The following is a 15,225-nucleotide window of genomic DNA, read 5'->3' as shown; positions in this document are numbered from 1 at the left end:
TCCAAATAGCCAGAAACATGATTAACACTGGAAAATCTAAGCCTTTATGGCTCTGAGTTAAGTGCCAGGATGGATCATTTTTCCTGTGCGCACCTAAACAGAACCCTTACACATAAAGGGTTGTGACTTCATCTAATGACTGATCAGCAAAGGCTTCCAGCCTGTGGTCAGAAGAGAAATGCCAACGATTTGTGTGTATGGGAGTTTTTTAACTTCACAACTCTTAACAGAGTTCCTCTGAGCTGAACACTTATCTCTCTTATCTGGCACAATATGCTACATGGGAGAATATGATCATCAAATCTGGTCTTTTGAGCTTGGAAATACCTGAAGACAACCAATTCTTTGCTAGTCTTTCAAAGAACCAAACCTAATAGGGTTTTCTACTGCTTAAATATCCCATTTCCATCTCTGTGAGATCTCTGGCTGGACAGGTCACTCTTCAAACACACATGGCAATCAGTAGCTAGATGAAGACTTAGTGTGGATTCCTCCATGCCAATCCTCCTGGCACCAGCACTGCTAGCCTGCCTGGCTCTTCACCGCATGACTTGCATCTGCTGAAAGTGGCAACACACTCGCTTAAGTCTATTTGCCCCTTACAGACACAGGTACCACATACGTATGTACCCTTAAGACTGCCTGTACCATACTCCTCCAAAATCCTTACGAGATGTCAAGCATAGATTTACACAGCATTTCATAAAATTAGATTACTTTACCGGTACCAAAATATGTGGTTAGTTCAGGTACGTAAGCTTCATTTCCCTCAACTTCAAGAGTCTGTCATGTTGCTTAGAATTACCAAACACTGAATCCTTGAGTTCATTCCTTTCAAATGCGTTACGTGCTCTGGATGGTTTGACTACAATAAGAAATATATTATTTGAGGTTGGCTTTACTCACTACAAAAAAATATCTACTTGTCTTCACAATGAAGAGGAACAAAACATGAAATCCTGCACTGCTGGAGCAACAACTGCCCCAGTTGTTAAGCTCCAGTTGCCTATGTTAACAAATCAGGCAAGTTATTTTTATTGGAAAGTGAAGGCAGGCAGGTGTTATGATGACTGACACCACAGCCAAGTGACCCAGGTCTCAATGCTTGCACCTAACTTGTGGCTACAGGGTTAGCATTACCAATCCCTAGTCACCACTGGAGTACAAACAGCTGACTGAAACGCTGCTTCCAGTAGGATCTCACCTTGGCTGTGAGGCCAGTTAGCACTTAATGGAAAACAACATTCAAATACTGTCCTTTTTTCATCCTACTATAAACAGTTGGGCAAATTATTTTCTAAGCGTTAAAGAGTTATCCTAGCTATCCCTGAGGCTTAACGGGGCTTCTTGTCAGAAAGGGCAAGATTGAAAAAGTCACATGAAGCACACACGACTGGCATATTCCCTAGATCATTTAGTGTAATTGTTTTGAAACATTAATCGACACTCCTCCCTCCTTCTGCAGTAAGCTAACAGGAGACAGTGCTAGTGTTGTTTTATTTTAGGGAATAAACAGAATTTTTGTCTAAATTTAAAGCTGATACGATGAAGCAAGAATGAAATCCTGCACGTCTTTGCTGACTGCCAAGAGTTTTACAGGTATAAGCCATGAGGAGCACATTTGGCAGTCATCAGCTCCTTGGAAGTATTATTAACTTCTCACAGTACTTTGGCACGCAATCTCTTGCCTAACACCTGAATGCAGTTCTTTTGTAACAGACCACTAGTGACAGCATGGCAGCTTTCAGTGTCAACGGCTCAGTTCTGTGGGGAAATTACACACTTCCTCCATAATGGTCCGATGAAGCCTTCAGTTGTTTTAGAAACATATCTGGCCTTAGTTATTACGACACATGATGCCTCATGGCCAAGTTCATCATGATGCTTTTTTGTATACCTGAAGAGAGACAACCCTGGAAATCTGAATTATTTTAATCTGGGTCTCTGAAATCTGACTTTACTGACTGGGGGTTTTTTTAACTCTGCAGCTTGGCATCATTGGAGCAAAGAGAGACCATCCCATCAACTAAATCCAAATAAATCAGCAAAGACTTAATGCATAATTGCTGTACCCTCTCTACTGAAAGACTCTTTTCAACACACCACCATGTGAGTAAGTGACATCAGAAGCATTTTTATCATCAGTTACCCAATGCATTCTTATCTGCTTAAGGCAGATTCCAACTAGGACATGTTTTGCTCACTAAAAATCATGACCTTCCAATGTGTCTGTTAACTCTAAAGTGCCTAGTTGGGAAAGTAGTAAAACCAGCAAATTAGTAAGGTGAGACCCCTGTGCACGCTGCTTCCTTTGAGGGCTCACTATTCCCTGCCATTATGCCAAATGTAGTCTTCTCCATGAAGAAACAGAAGCCTATGCATTCAGCAAGAAAACACACCGCAAATCGCGATGCCTCTGGAAAGTGAATCATCTCAGCTGCCCTGTCACTGCAAACTATTCCAGAGCTTTTGCCTTTTTAAAATTGTAGTGAAATTGCCATGCACAACAGCCAACACATTGGGGAACAAACATGAACACACACAATAGCAATTGAAACTAAATAACCTTGTGCAATTTCCACCTATGCTCATTATATGAAAGGCTTCATACACAAGAGCCCATTTTGTGAACATGTTTAAAGCAAGGAAAATGACAATGCTACATTTAAAAAACACAAAACCCCAAACCCACAAATTCTACACATTCTTAATAATGTTTTGCATAAATAAAAGCACTAAGACTATAGAAAGCTTTGAAACCACTCCATCAACATAAATCTAACAGAGAAACCTCAGCCTATGATGTGTTACGACGTATGCAGGATACCGTACATATCCTTTCCATACAGAAAACTGGCAAAAGACTCCTCCGGCCTGTCTGGAAGTGTCTTGGTCACAAGTGGCTCAACTCTACCATCTCCAAGTCTATCTTGACTCACTGTGAAGAAGAAATGCGTACTACCATTTCACTTTTCCTAGTTTTGAGGACCTTTGTGTACAGATACAGTGTCTGTATCTCATCTGTATAAAGTGTAAAAAATAAACTGTAAAAATGGCATAGCTAGATTAAAACTGCTTGCCTGTCCCTACTACCTTTATCCTATATAATCTATCAAATACAAGGAATTTAGCAAAGAAATGCGAAGTATGAAGCTACAGCCCTTCTGAATAAAGCTCCTAGAAATCTGAAATCCTCCTTCCCACAGCAAATTTTTGCCAAGAATATAATTTAGCAATGCAACCAAGACAAAACAGCATTGGAAGAACTAATGCTTAAATAGACAAACTGTTCCACAGAGATAGCAGGGAAGAAAGTTGACCTGTTCCAACAAGTTTAAGCATCTGCTGCATAAAGAGCAGCTGATATTGCTACTTCTCATTAATCAAAATGTTTCCTGCATTACATCTTTAGCACATTTGAGCCTTAAATTCAAGTTAAGAGCCCTAACACTGTCTTCCTGCTCTTCTGCAAACTCTGGGGTACCTAACTTCCATATCTGATGACTTTGTGGTCTGTTTTAAGGCTTTTAAGTCATTGACATCTTCTAACAGGTTTACAGGAGCACAACCAGGCACGCTAAAATGGTGGAGCAATTTATGGCAACTTGCTTTTTAAAATGCAACTAGCAAAGAAAAAAAAATCAGGTCAAATAAAAAAGGATGCCTACTAAAAATACTAATGTTACTGAAGCAATGTAAAAACATGGTAAAGTCAGGTATTCAACTGAAGTACACATCTGTTAATCCAAGACAGAAATTAACAGGATATCTGAAGGAGGATACTGATCAGGCAGTTTCTTCCTACCCCTCACTGCCTCTGCAGGTAGAAGGATTCAATCTCCTATAAAATACGCAGATAGAGGTGAGTATTCAAATATATATCTAACAAGGTCTGTGTGAGAAAGATGAAATATATGGGGGGTTTATTCCAAGAAAATATTCCTATCCCTAAACTGATAAAGTAATTTTTAAACAGTAACTTTCTAGACATGTTCTGTCTTCTGGTATTCTCTAGGCTAAAACACAGGTTTATATAATTCAGAGTAAAAATTCTAGATCCATTTGACAAAGAAATACAGATTTGTAATCCAAAGAAAATGGAAGATGGCCTTAAATCACTATTTCCTGAAAGGGAAACTGAAAATTAGAAAATTGATTTCTGTCGCAAGGACACTATTCTTGTGTTTCTGGAGATTAAAATACAACACCTGGAACTTCCTTGAAGCAAGGAACCTCCTCTTCCTGCCCCTCTGCCCCTTATGCTCCCCTCATTTAACAGCTGATACTGCTGCAGGAGAGGAAGGTAAAACAGTGCCAGTAACTTTCACCTCTGGTGTCCTGGTAATGTTTAAAAATAAGAGAATGGAAAGTTGGAGGAAGCTTTCCCCAGAACACTTCAAGTCTCAAAATACATCAGAGTTATCCAGTGCAACAGTATTCACACGTGTTTATAGAACTTCTTAAACACAAGAGAAAAATACTACTGAAAAATTTTATTTTTATAGAAGTGTTCTTATAGCTGTGTGTAGTACTGTGGCTAAGGTTAATGTATTAAAACGGAGAAAGAAAACAGAGGCACCTCATACTCAAACCAACCAGCAACAGGACTTTCCATTCATAGCAGAATGAACTCATCCTCTAAGCAAAACCACGAGAATAAAAACACAAAATGCCTTAAGGAAGGCTGAATGACTGGCATGCACAGGCTGGAATAAACCCACTCACATTTCAACCTGACAAAGCTGCAAATATTCTCAAACAACTGGCTTGAGCGACTGCGTGCAAGCTCTCCGAATGAGGTGCTACTTACTTCAGAATCCTGCACAAAATCCACTTGTCTGCCTTTACACAAAGGAGGCAAAAAAGAAGGTACAGATGCAGGAGAAAGGGTCAACGTCTTCTCAAAATAGTTACTGATAACGCCTGAAGCTCTCTTTAGCCAGCAATTTCATAATTCTTGTTTTAGAGAAGTTTCTCACTTCAGCTAAGATTCTTTTCCAAAGGACCTAACACTCACCCGTTAAGAAAACAGAAAAGTGACTTCACAAAAGTTACCAAATATCAACATGCAAGGCTGGCAAGTACATGTGCAGTCAAGATGATTCAGATAAGTCAGATAAATTTAGAACAGCGCTTTCCTAAAAGCATGCGTTCACCAAATGCAGTAAATATGCAGGAGCTATATCCAAGTGCTGATTCCAAACATCAGAGTAAAAAATTTATTAGTGAAAAATCTCCTTTTAAGAGTTCGCTGCCATCTGAAGTCCTCAACAACTTTATTCCTTGATCTGCCTTTAGTATTTCCACCCATCGCTGGATTTATCCACATAAAAAGCTATAGGCTTTCCAACCTCGGAGGACTAAGCCAAATGCAGTGTGGCAACTTCACATAGGACCAACCTTTTATGGTTGGAACAGTAGAGCTTTGATACAGCTAATCTACCATAAATAGCTCTTGAAACTCAGAAGGATCAAATCAGCTGTTGCAACAGTCCCAGGCTGTAGCTGCTTCAGATCCAATTATACTGCCAACTCTATCTTGCAGCTCTCCTTTTTACTCCCCCCATCCAAAATGTTTTTAGTCCTGCTCCTGTGAGAAATTAAAAGCTGCAAAGATAAATGCAGCAGAACAAAATGCAGTCAATAAAAATTGAAACCAGTGGACAAGTATTGTTAGAATTATCTTCAGGAACAAAAGTTTTGCTCTGTTAAAAAACAGCTTAAGAATTTGATGCCCATTAAAAAAAAAAATTGTCAGCCCTGACTTGTAATGCAAACACACAATTTGAAATAAGCAAACAGTTGCAATATCATCAAGCTCATCTTTAAAAGGTGGGTAAAACCAAGCAGATAAACTATCTGTGTCTCAGATTAAGGCATAAGGCACTGAATTGCTTGCATATTTTTTCTGTAAGTTAAATACACTTGGGCAGTACCAGAACTCACTGTTGTAAATCCTTGTATTACAATGTTTCCTTTCAGGTAGTTAGAACCACTTTCCCACAAAGAAGCTGAGAACTATAACTGAAGAATTCTTAAGGAACTGGGAGCTTCCAAAATGTATGTTTACTAACCATACAAGTCAACATAACTCTGAAACCTGCCACTAAACTACCAGAGCACAGCAATTCCAGAGAAACTAGCATAGTAACAATGTTCTGGAAAAAGATACAGGTTTGGATCCAGTGAAACACAGGTGAGTAGCATTTTCTTTATGGCTCACCTCACAGTGCAAAGAAACCACACCATGCAAGTACGTTAAGTATACACAAATAAAAGATATTTTTTTAAAAACCGTGAATTATTAACGTCTCCACAGTCTTTCCAAAACAAAGAGATAAATTACTCCAGAGCGGTACAGGAACTCTGGTACTTAAAAGGGGAAGAAGTGTCTTGTGGGCAAAGCCCAGATCCGTGTCTCCTATGAACAGGCAAATCCTGAACATTGCCAGGGTATCCTCCTATAACACTGGGCATGACATCTAGCACCTAGGCAGCCGTCCTTCTTGCACCAGCAGGGAGAGAAGGGGACGGCTACTTCCCAATATTCAAACTGCTTCAAGCAGGGCCTGAAATTTGATTCGTCTAGAAACCACTCTAATGAAAGTGTCAAAATACAAAAATCGTCATCCTCCATGTCATGGAAAATTGTCAGCCATATGCCATTCTACTCCTCTGAGCTTGCATCAAATTTTATCATCTCTGTTAAAGTTCCTGGGTTTTATCTCGTTTACTAAGCATGTACCACACATTGAGCACAAAAAGAGTCACTGGTTTCAATCTTGCCGATATAGATGATGACAAAGCAATTTCAATTAAGCATGGGTGGGTTAAATGAAGTGGTTTGCTATCTCCTTTAAATTGTGCATGAAGAACCCAGCTGGCTCACCTTCTGGAAGTCTCAGAGAAGTCAAAGAGCTAGAAGGCAGCACAGAGAGTTTTCCCTTTAGGACCTAGCAAATGCCTAACCAAATTAATTCAGATACACAGGGGACAGTGAGCTTTTCATTAGCGTGGAATAAACTGAGCATGTGACCAGGAGATAAAACAGACCAGCAAGATCTGCCCGAATAAGTTTATCACTTTGAACACGGCTTGCAGAACTTGTCACATTATGCTTCTGCATTGCAGTGAAAAAAAGTAGCTGAACCAACTGCTGACAAAAGTTCAACAGACCTCTTAAAAATGCAGCAGGCATGCTTGCAACTGGTAAGAGAAAGAGCAGCCATAAGCATGCTGCCAGAGCACAACCGCTGGTGCTTTATGCCCTATCCATAACCATTTAAAATCCAAGGTCTTATTATTACTGTGGAATTTGAAGGATGCAAGTTATGACATGGAAACACACCCCCTCTTAAGGAGCAGGACTGGGACTGCTTGTTTCTTTTATAGAAACCACCCTGCATCTGACTGTTTGCATTCATTCTCCCTATCATGAAGGGAACTATGTTAAAGATTGCACTTTCACACCTAATTGGGGGGGGGGGGGGGGAGGGGGAAATCCCGTGTGTGCTCTTTTTACATAGACTTCCTCGACTATAAACACACAAAGCAGAACTGACTACCACAGAGAGGCAGCAGCTTCTCCCTCTTTCTCCACAGTACAAAATTTCTGCAAAGAGAGAGTGGAGGAAGCCACAGTCCATGCATGAGATTGCCACTAGCTCTTTAGAGCTAGCAGTAAGATCTAGCAGGTATCTTCCAGACAATATCACCTTTACTGTCAAAGGGAGTGAGACATCATGCACTTATCAGACCACAAGTTCTGTCCCATTTAAGACAGAAGCAAAAATTAACAGACACACTTTTGATACCAAGGTCTTGCATTGCAAGAGAGGGTATGTGCTTCAATGAGTAATAGCCAAGAAATAACACCACTGTAACACACAGTAAAGGGGAGACAGCTTGGGAAGTCTGGAGTAAGCATGTATTTATTTAACAATTCAGCTTCCCAGTTTACAGATACCTTCTTTTCAGTTGGGGGTGGGGGAGAAGAGACTTCCCAGAAAAAAAGACAGACAAATTTAATAAAAAGTGACTTACCAGCATCCATTGTTAGAATCATGACCCCACGTCTGCGTCCCAGGAAGCAGGAAGCCTTACCCATCCAGTGCATGCGAATGACTCAGAAGGACAGCATGGCTTTGTTTCAGCTTATATCTTCTAGCTCGTTCCCCCTCCTCCCTCTCGTGGGATAAAAGTGTTGCCTGTGCCTGGCCATCCCTATTGGCTCAGCCAGGGAACCACACTCATTTAGCAGATTCAAGTTTCTGTGGGAGCCTAAAATGACCCACAGAGGATTTTTTACTCATCTTAAAAAACCAAAACCAACAAAAATCCAACACCAACACTTTTTGTCTTTCTAGGAGAACAAACGTTCATTCTTTCACTATCAGATATATATTACAGTTGGTGTTGTTGCCACAGGGTCATACAACTCCCTGCACTCTGAATCGATGAGAATGTGGCAAGTCAGGGAGGACTATTCTACAAACTTCAGGAATTCCCAGTTTGGCTGCACTGTCTGTCTATGGGAATAGAGCCACATGTTTTGTGTCAAAGCCTATGCCCTCCAACCCAGCTTATCTTCAATGCAAACTGTATACACTGCCAAAAATGAGGATTTCCCAGTTTGCCAGAGAGGATTTGCTCTTCCATTTTGTTTTTAAATAGGCAGAACAGTAAAAGATTGCTGTCTCACTGAAGACGCACACCTGGACTGTACAGGTTAAACTCTGCAGTGAGGAAAATGTCTCTTTTTTCTTAACCTGTAGGATTCTCTAATGATTGTTATAATCTAGGCTCTGCCTGAAGAATTTAGAAAGCTGTTACAATCTGTTTGTGAACCACCACTCCAGTGAGATAATGCAGCATTAAAAAAATTCACTACAATATAGTGAAAGATCTGATCAAGAGCTATCACAACCCTTTGTTAACTTTGATCAAATCATAGCACAACCTAAATAGGGCATTTGGAAGGAGAGAAGGTGGCAGGAGTGAGGAGTTTGTCTCTTTCTGTACTGCAAAATCCTTAAGAACTTGCAGTCAGACCCTGAAAGGAGAGTTTCTGTATCATGCAGCGTGAACTACCAACAGACTTGCTATCTGTACTTAGAGATTCAGCAAACACAGTGAATGAAACACTGGAGTTCCTTCCGATAAGAACTACCTTTTCTAAATAAAGCATGGACATATTAGGCTACTGTCTCACCATGTCAGTCACCGCCAGATAACCTAAGATTCATAACTCTGCAATACAACCACAAGTGTATTTTGGAAGTGTTGCTTGTGGTTGTTGAAATAAACAGAGTACTTCCTCTCTTCCCTCCTTCCCTCCCTCCCTCTCTTTTTAGAAAAGGTATCAGTTGCAAGTCTTGAACACCAAGGTTTGTAAAACCACTCATGAAGTCAGAATCCACAATTCAAAGAAATTCGCAAAAGCAGTACAATTGAGTCCTCACTTCTCAGATTTCCTGACCTCCTCCTGCTTTGCATGGCTTCACACCAACACTCTCGAGTCACTACAGTTTGAGGCAAACAAGATATTCCTAAAGATGAAAATTTCTGACATTTTCAGTAGGACACTGCACTTAAAGCTTTGGAAAGAGGCATGAGTAATTCAGATCACAGAAACAAACTTGAAATCTTTCACTGAACAGAAACTAGGAAGAAAAGACCCAGCTGGACAGGCTGCTCCTCAAAAGGTTTACTACAGAAGGAAGTACACAGTATCAGAAAGAATGTCAGACTGAATAGATTAGTGATTTCATCCAAAGTTTACAACTCTCAAATAGTCAAGATGCTGTTTTGTTGACCATAATAAATAACTAAGGACATTTGGCAACAGCCTAGGCCATGCGCAGAGATGCATGTTAAACTTCTGAGAGTGACATATGCCATACCTTCCTTTCTTAATTATGAATTTGGAGAGAGATGCATCAGTAAGGAAAATGCTTTTGCACTCTCCCTACCCCACCCTTTTTCACCTGGCAGCACCTTTACTAAAAGATCCCAATGTTCTTAAACAAACAAAAAAATCCATGACAACAAAAATCAAAATCTTGAATATGTCTTCAAGCAGTGCAATCCCAAAGCCCGAGAGCAACTGTATGGAGAAAACAGCAAAAGACCAGTCCTTACCAACAAGGTAGAAGGTGAAGAGGTGGTACACTTTCAAGCACAACTGAGGACCTTGACTCTCTGCACAAGACATCAGGCTAACCCAACACTAACACTTCCATCTTCAGGCAAAGCAAGTATGAGTAATATTGCCAGAGTACAAGAGGCACAGCAGGTACTGCACCAAACACACTTTTAACAAAAGCATTCTCATATGCTTTATAAGAGCAAACCACTTTCAACAGGATGACATTCCCTGTAAGCTTGGCTTTCACAACGAGTCTAGTACTACTGTTCTGTAGCAGTGCAAAAGTTCAAGCAAACTGTTCTCAAAACAGAAAAATAAAAATTCTGGGTCAGCAAGAGATTGTGAGGTACCACATGGCATTATTTTTTACAACGGTGCAAGCATTAATAATTCAGCTTACAAAATATTCAGAAAAGTAGTTGAATTGAAACCATAGTAGGAGGGAACGGTTTTATTGACATCTGAGAAAATAAATAGGGAATAAATGTTTTTGCCTTTATTCTCAGGAGAGGGTTAAATTACCAGCTATGTTAGAGAGAACACAGCACATGTGTTCAACCTGAAGGATACTGCTGCACTGACAGGGGATTTATAAAAACTGGGCATCCCCAGTGTTTCAACTCTATCCTAGATGACAGAAATGAAATAATTCACTGTTTTGCAAGCTACACTAGACAGCAAGAGTTAATTAAAAATAAACCGGTATTAGAAGAAACATTGCATGTTTCTTCAAATATAAGTAGGGCTGCTCAAGTGTCCAGCAAGACAGCACGTGAACTTGCACGTGAAGCCTTGGCTTTGCTGTCTTCTATGGAAGTTACACAATACAGGTAGCACATGATAAATGGTATGCTGCTAGCAAAGCCAACATACTGTAAATTAAAAGAAACCAAAATACCTGTTCACAAACTGTGTCTACTGGAATGCTATGAAAAGAGAGTATCAGTGACTCATCTGGTCATGCCCTGCACTCTTCCCAGCCTCTAAGGACAACAGAACAGTCTTACCCAGATGCAAGTCCAGCAACAAAGTAGAAAGCCAGGTCACGACCTCCAGAGATCACCAATTTTCTTCCATCATTGCACAGTCTGATAATCTGGAGTCTATTTAATTGCTTGCCGAATATATATTGTAAGCCAGTTATAGGTACAGTAAATACTGCACAGTATTTCAAGATGCTGTGGAAAAACTTTAACATGTTCATCTGAAGATTATATATCCAAACAGCCTGAGGTTTAGTTACCAGACCTTCTCAATCTATGTCTTACCTTCAACCCATTAAATCTGTAAATTGTGTACTGTTAACAATCTCTGGTTGTTTAAATTGTCTACTAAAATAATCCTCATGGCTTTTAGTTGTTTTTTTTTCCCACGACCATGCTCCAAATCCAAATCTTTGGGAATCAAGGTTAGGTTTCACTTTTCTACTGCAAGCCCTTTCAACTTTTCAAGCTCTCTAGCATGTGTAAGCACTGTCCCCAGTCCTCCACTTTTTTTTTTTTTTTAATAAGATGTTACAACCAGCAAAATAAGCTTTTATTCAAATTTCCACTCTTTACACTGTATTCTCCTAACCTTCAGAATCTATGGCAAGTTGCAAGGAGAACAGTTCGCACATAATTTTGGAGCAACAACTGAAACAGTGACTACCATACCTCCGAGAAAAAAACATAGGCTACATGTGGCAAGTGAAATAGTAGGATGACAGCTCCTTCCAGGCAGTATGGCCGGAATTAGACACCAGTTCTGTTTCAGAAGAGTTAAGACATAGATCATCTATGCAATATTTTGCTGATACAAACCAGTGAGATCTTCCTGATCATGTCCAAGAAATCACATCTCTCCACTCACAAAAATTACACAACTCTCCAAGAGCAAGATTAATCCCATGCACTGCACAAGTTATGGGAGCTCTGCCTTTATGGGACTGATAGAACCTGCTACACAAATTTACACACAGAAAAGAGGTTCCTTTTGTCCTTGGTTTGTGTTTGCTTAGGGAAATGCTTTCCCATAGCCAAGAACTGAAAAAACCTGAATCAAATCTAAACTGCAAATATATCACCAGAAGTCTGTAAAATGAAGAGTGGGCAACATGAAAGCTAGACTACAGCTCTGTAATTAATTAAAATGTTACATTCGAAGGACTTGTCCATAGTCTAGAGTGGATGAAGGTATTTTGTTATAGAACAATTGGAAGAGGGAATTATAGAAAGGCTGGAACAGGGGATCCACCTCAGCTACGTGCTGCCTCTCAGTGCATATGTAGATGAAGTTTTGGGAACTCTTATTGTCACTTTCATATTGAATAAAATTTCTTCTTAAAACAGCATTAGCATTTCCTATGTATTCAAATACCATCCAGCTTTTCTGAAGGTCCTAAAGGCTACTCTGGGATCTTAATTATTACACCACTGCATTCTACTAATGCTACATATGTACTAGGAGGCACAGAAATATTCTTCTTTAAATGTTTGGTACATACAAATCCAGAAAAAACACCATACAAAAAAAACAACCCAAACCCAATAAACCACAACCCATAGTCCATGGTTCATATCTACATCCATCTTTCAGCACACGCTCACCTTAATTCCCAACCATCCAGGCCTGACCCTCTAGGTAGATCTGCATCACTATGTCCAAGTCCTCCTCCTACAAGAAATAAGCACCAAAAAAAATGGGTAAGAAGCACAAATACACACCCCAGGGTACAAAAACACTTCAGAATTACCAGGCAGTTGCACAAAGGGGATGACCTGATTGACTACAGGGAAGGAAACAGTTTAGAGTATATTGCTACCTTGTCCATTCACACAGACAAGATCATCACCACAAGCAACAGCACTTTTCAAAGCCGAGCTATTGATGGACTCAGGGAAAGAGGGATCTTGCAAGTTTGCTAGGAACCCCAAGGAACTTGATACTTCAATTACTACAGTCTGAGCCTTTAACATGAGACACATTCTTGAACTACCAATTTCTCTAGAAATGCCGAACTTTCTACTTAACCACCTCAAGTAGCCTATACTTCACCTTTCAGTGAGGTTAAGCAGCACTGAAAAAAACAACAAAACAGCAGCATCTACCAAAAGACCATTACCCTCAAAACCTTTAAACATCAGTGGATGCAACTGGAAGAGCCAGCTCTCTTCCTAGAACCACAACAATCATGAGACAGACTTGAGACGTCTCCCAGCAGAAAGCACTTGACCTATCAAGCAAGACCAGCTCTGCGGGCAACACCTGCCATGTGGCCTGGTTTTTGATCCCCATACCTTGAACAACAACTGCTTTTATTTTCTTCTTTGGAAATACAAAACACCTCTGTCTCTGCCTGTAATGCTAATTGCTTTCCCACAGTGTGATTTAGCCCATGAGGAGATTCATGTTGATGCAATATCCGAGTTAGGTTGTTTCAAACTAGCTGAAACCAGCACCATGTAGTCCTTAAGGATACCAGTGCCCTGAACTCCTAAAAACCCACAATAATCAACTACTCCAGACTTGTTACTCTACCTGTACCACCAACAATGCAGTTGTTTCTTTCCACAGAGCAGACCTGAACGCCATGAAACAGTCTGTGCTGTCGAACAGATTACTGTCTCCCTCCTGTAATACAGCTGGCAGCAAAAACAACATTTTTACTCTTGCAGGGTGAGTTCTAGCTTACCTGCATATACTTTTTAGGTGCCAAATCTACTGCTTTCACTTTCACAGCTCCTTTATAAAACTTCCTTTTTTAATCTATTAAGAGACACAAAATGAAGTCACGATATCCTAAGTGACCAGAGAAACAACTGTTAAGAGCAGTCAGGTCATTGCTCGGCTTCCACTGCAGCTGCTGAATGTGTCAGACACTAATAACAGCATCTAGAGAAGAGGTCAAAACAAAAATAATTAATTGAAAAGACAGAAAGACAGACAAGACAGGAATTTTGACTGAGTTGGGAAAAATTCTTATTTTAGAAGACAAACCTCTAGACTACCTTAGAGTCCATGGGAACAGATAAGGCAGCAATTCAGCCTTCTCCCTCCTGTTATGCAGCTGTTCACACATTTTAACTTAGCCGCTTTTTACAGTCTACCCACATTTATCTTTGTATTTCAGGCAGGAAACTAGCCTAAAGTTCCCAGAATATGGTAAACTACATGCTATTGTTTTCCAATTTCCAACTTTCACTCACCTCAAACAAGCACTCCTGCACTTTGGAAGGGTATATGAGTGGGACTCACTTCAGCCTGGTAAGAAAGCTGAAGAAAAAAGATGATTAGCAAGGGGCAGTTGAAAGAAAGATAAACTAGTTTCTTCATCATCAAATAATGCTGTTTCTGAAATCCTTCTTCCTACTTAACCATAGGGCTATCTGACTACTTCTGCTGTTCCTACTACCTTATTCCTCTTTGCAAATTGATCTTTTAAAAAGACATAAAAAGAAGGATTTGAAATCCAGCTACAGTTTTGGTCAACTACGTCATGGTTTTCCTGGAAGCCACTGTGAGGTGGGAAGAGGTAACATTGCTAATGCACAGCACACACTAAACCTGGTGCGCACTGCCACTATCCCACTAGCTTATTTCATTATTTCTTCTTTTTTGGCAAATGCTACATTTGTGTATTGGAACAAGAGAGAGAAGACCATGGTGCTGCAGTTTTGAAGGCGTGCAGCTCTGAAGCCTGTCAAACTCTATCCTTTAAAAAGAGCCTTCAATATCTGGTGTGAGTTGAACTATCTTGACAGAGTTGGGTTGGTTTTTTTTTCATATTTGCCTATGTCACTATATTCTACACATCCCTTTTAGTGTCAGAAGTCTTACAAGAAGCTTTGTCACGAACACACAATGAGACAAACACAAGGCCTAAGAAACACAGAGCACCTATAAGGGAACATTTGAGACTGAAATCAAAATGTGAGAGCTGGCAATTGAATTCCAACCTTTTGAAGACTGACCTTGGCTGCAATTTTTTGCACTCTCTGTCCAGTTTATCTGAGAAGTGTCTGCCAAGCCACTTGAACTGTCAATCTGATAACTCCTGCCTTTTGAGAGTTTAGAACAAAAGCAGGAAAAGACACTCC

At 40.1% G+C, this 15,225-nt stretch overlaps 1 long non-coding RNA gene across 1 annotated transcript in view; it reads right to left on the bottom strand.

Moving 5' to 3' along the window:
• LOC142361195 (uncharacterized) overlaps window positions 1-5,360 on the bottom strand; it is a 42,696-nt gene extending 37,336 nt beyond the window's left edge. The window contains exon 1 of the long non-coding RNA XR_012763801.1: window positions 4,811-5,360. This is a non-coding gene — a long non-coding RNA (uncharacterized LOC142361195). The remainder of the gene's footprint in view (window positions 1-4,810) is intronic.
• Between the last annotated feature and the right edge of the window lie 9,865 nt (window positions 5,361-15,225).

The sequence above is a fragment of the Opisthocomus hoazin genome, chromosome 4, assembly GCF_030867145.1.
Source record: "Opisthocomus hoazin isolate bOpiHoa1 chromosome 4, bOpiHoa1.hap1, whole genome shotgun sequence".
In the NCBI taxonomy this organism is placed as follows: domain Eukaryota; kingdom Metazoa; phylum Chordata; class Aves; order Opisthocomiformes; family Opisthocomidae; genus Opisthocomus; species Opisthocomus hoazin.
This window is presented reverse-complemented; position numbering and strand designations above follow the sequence as displayed.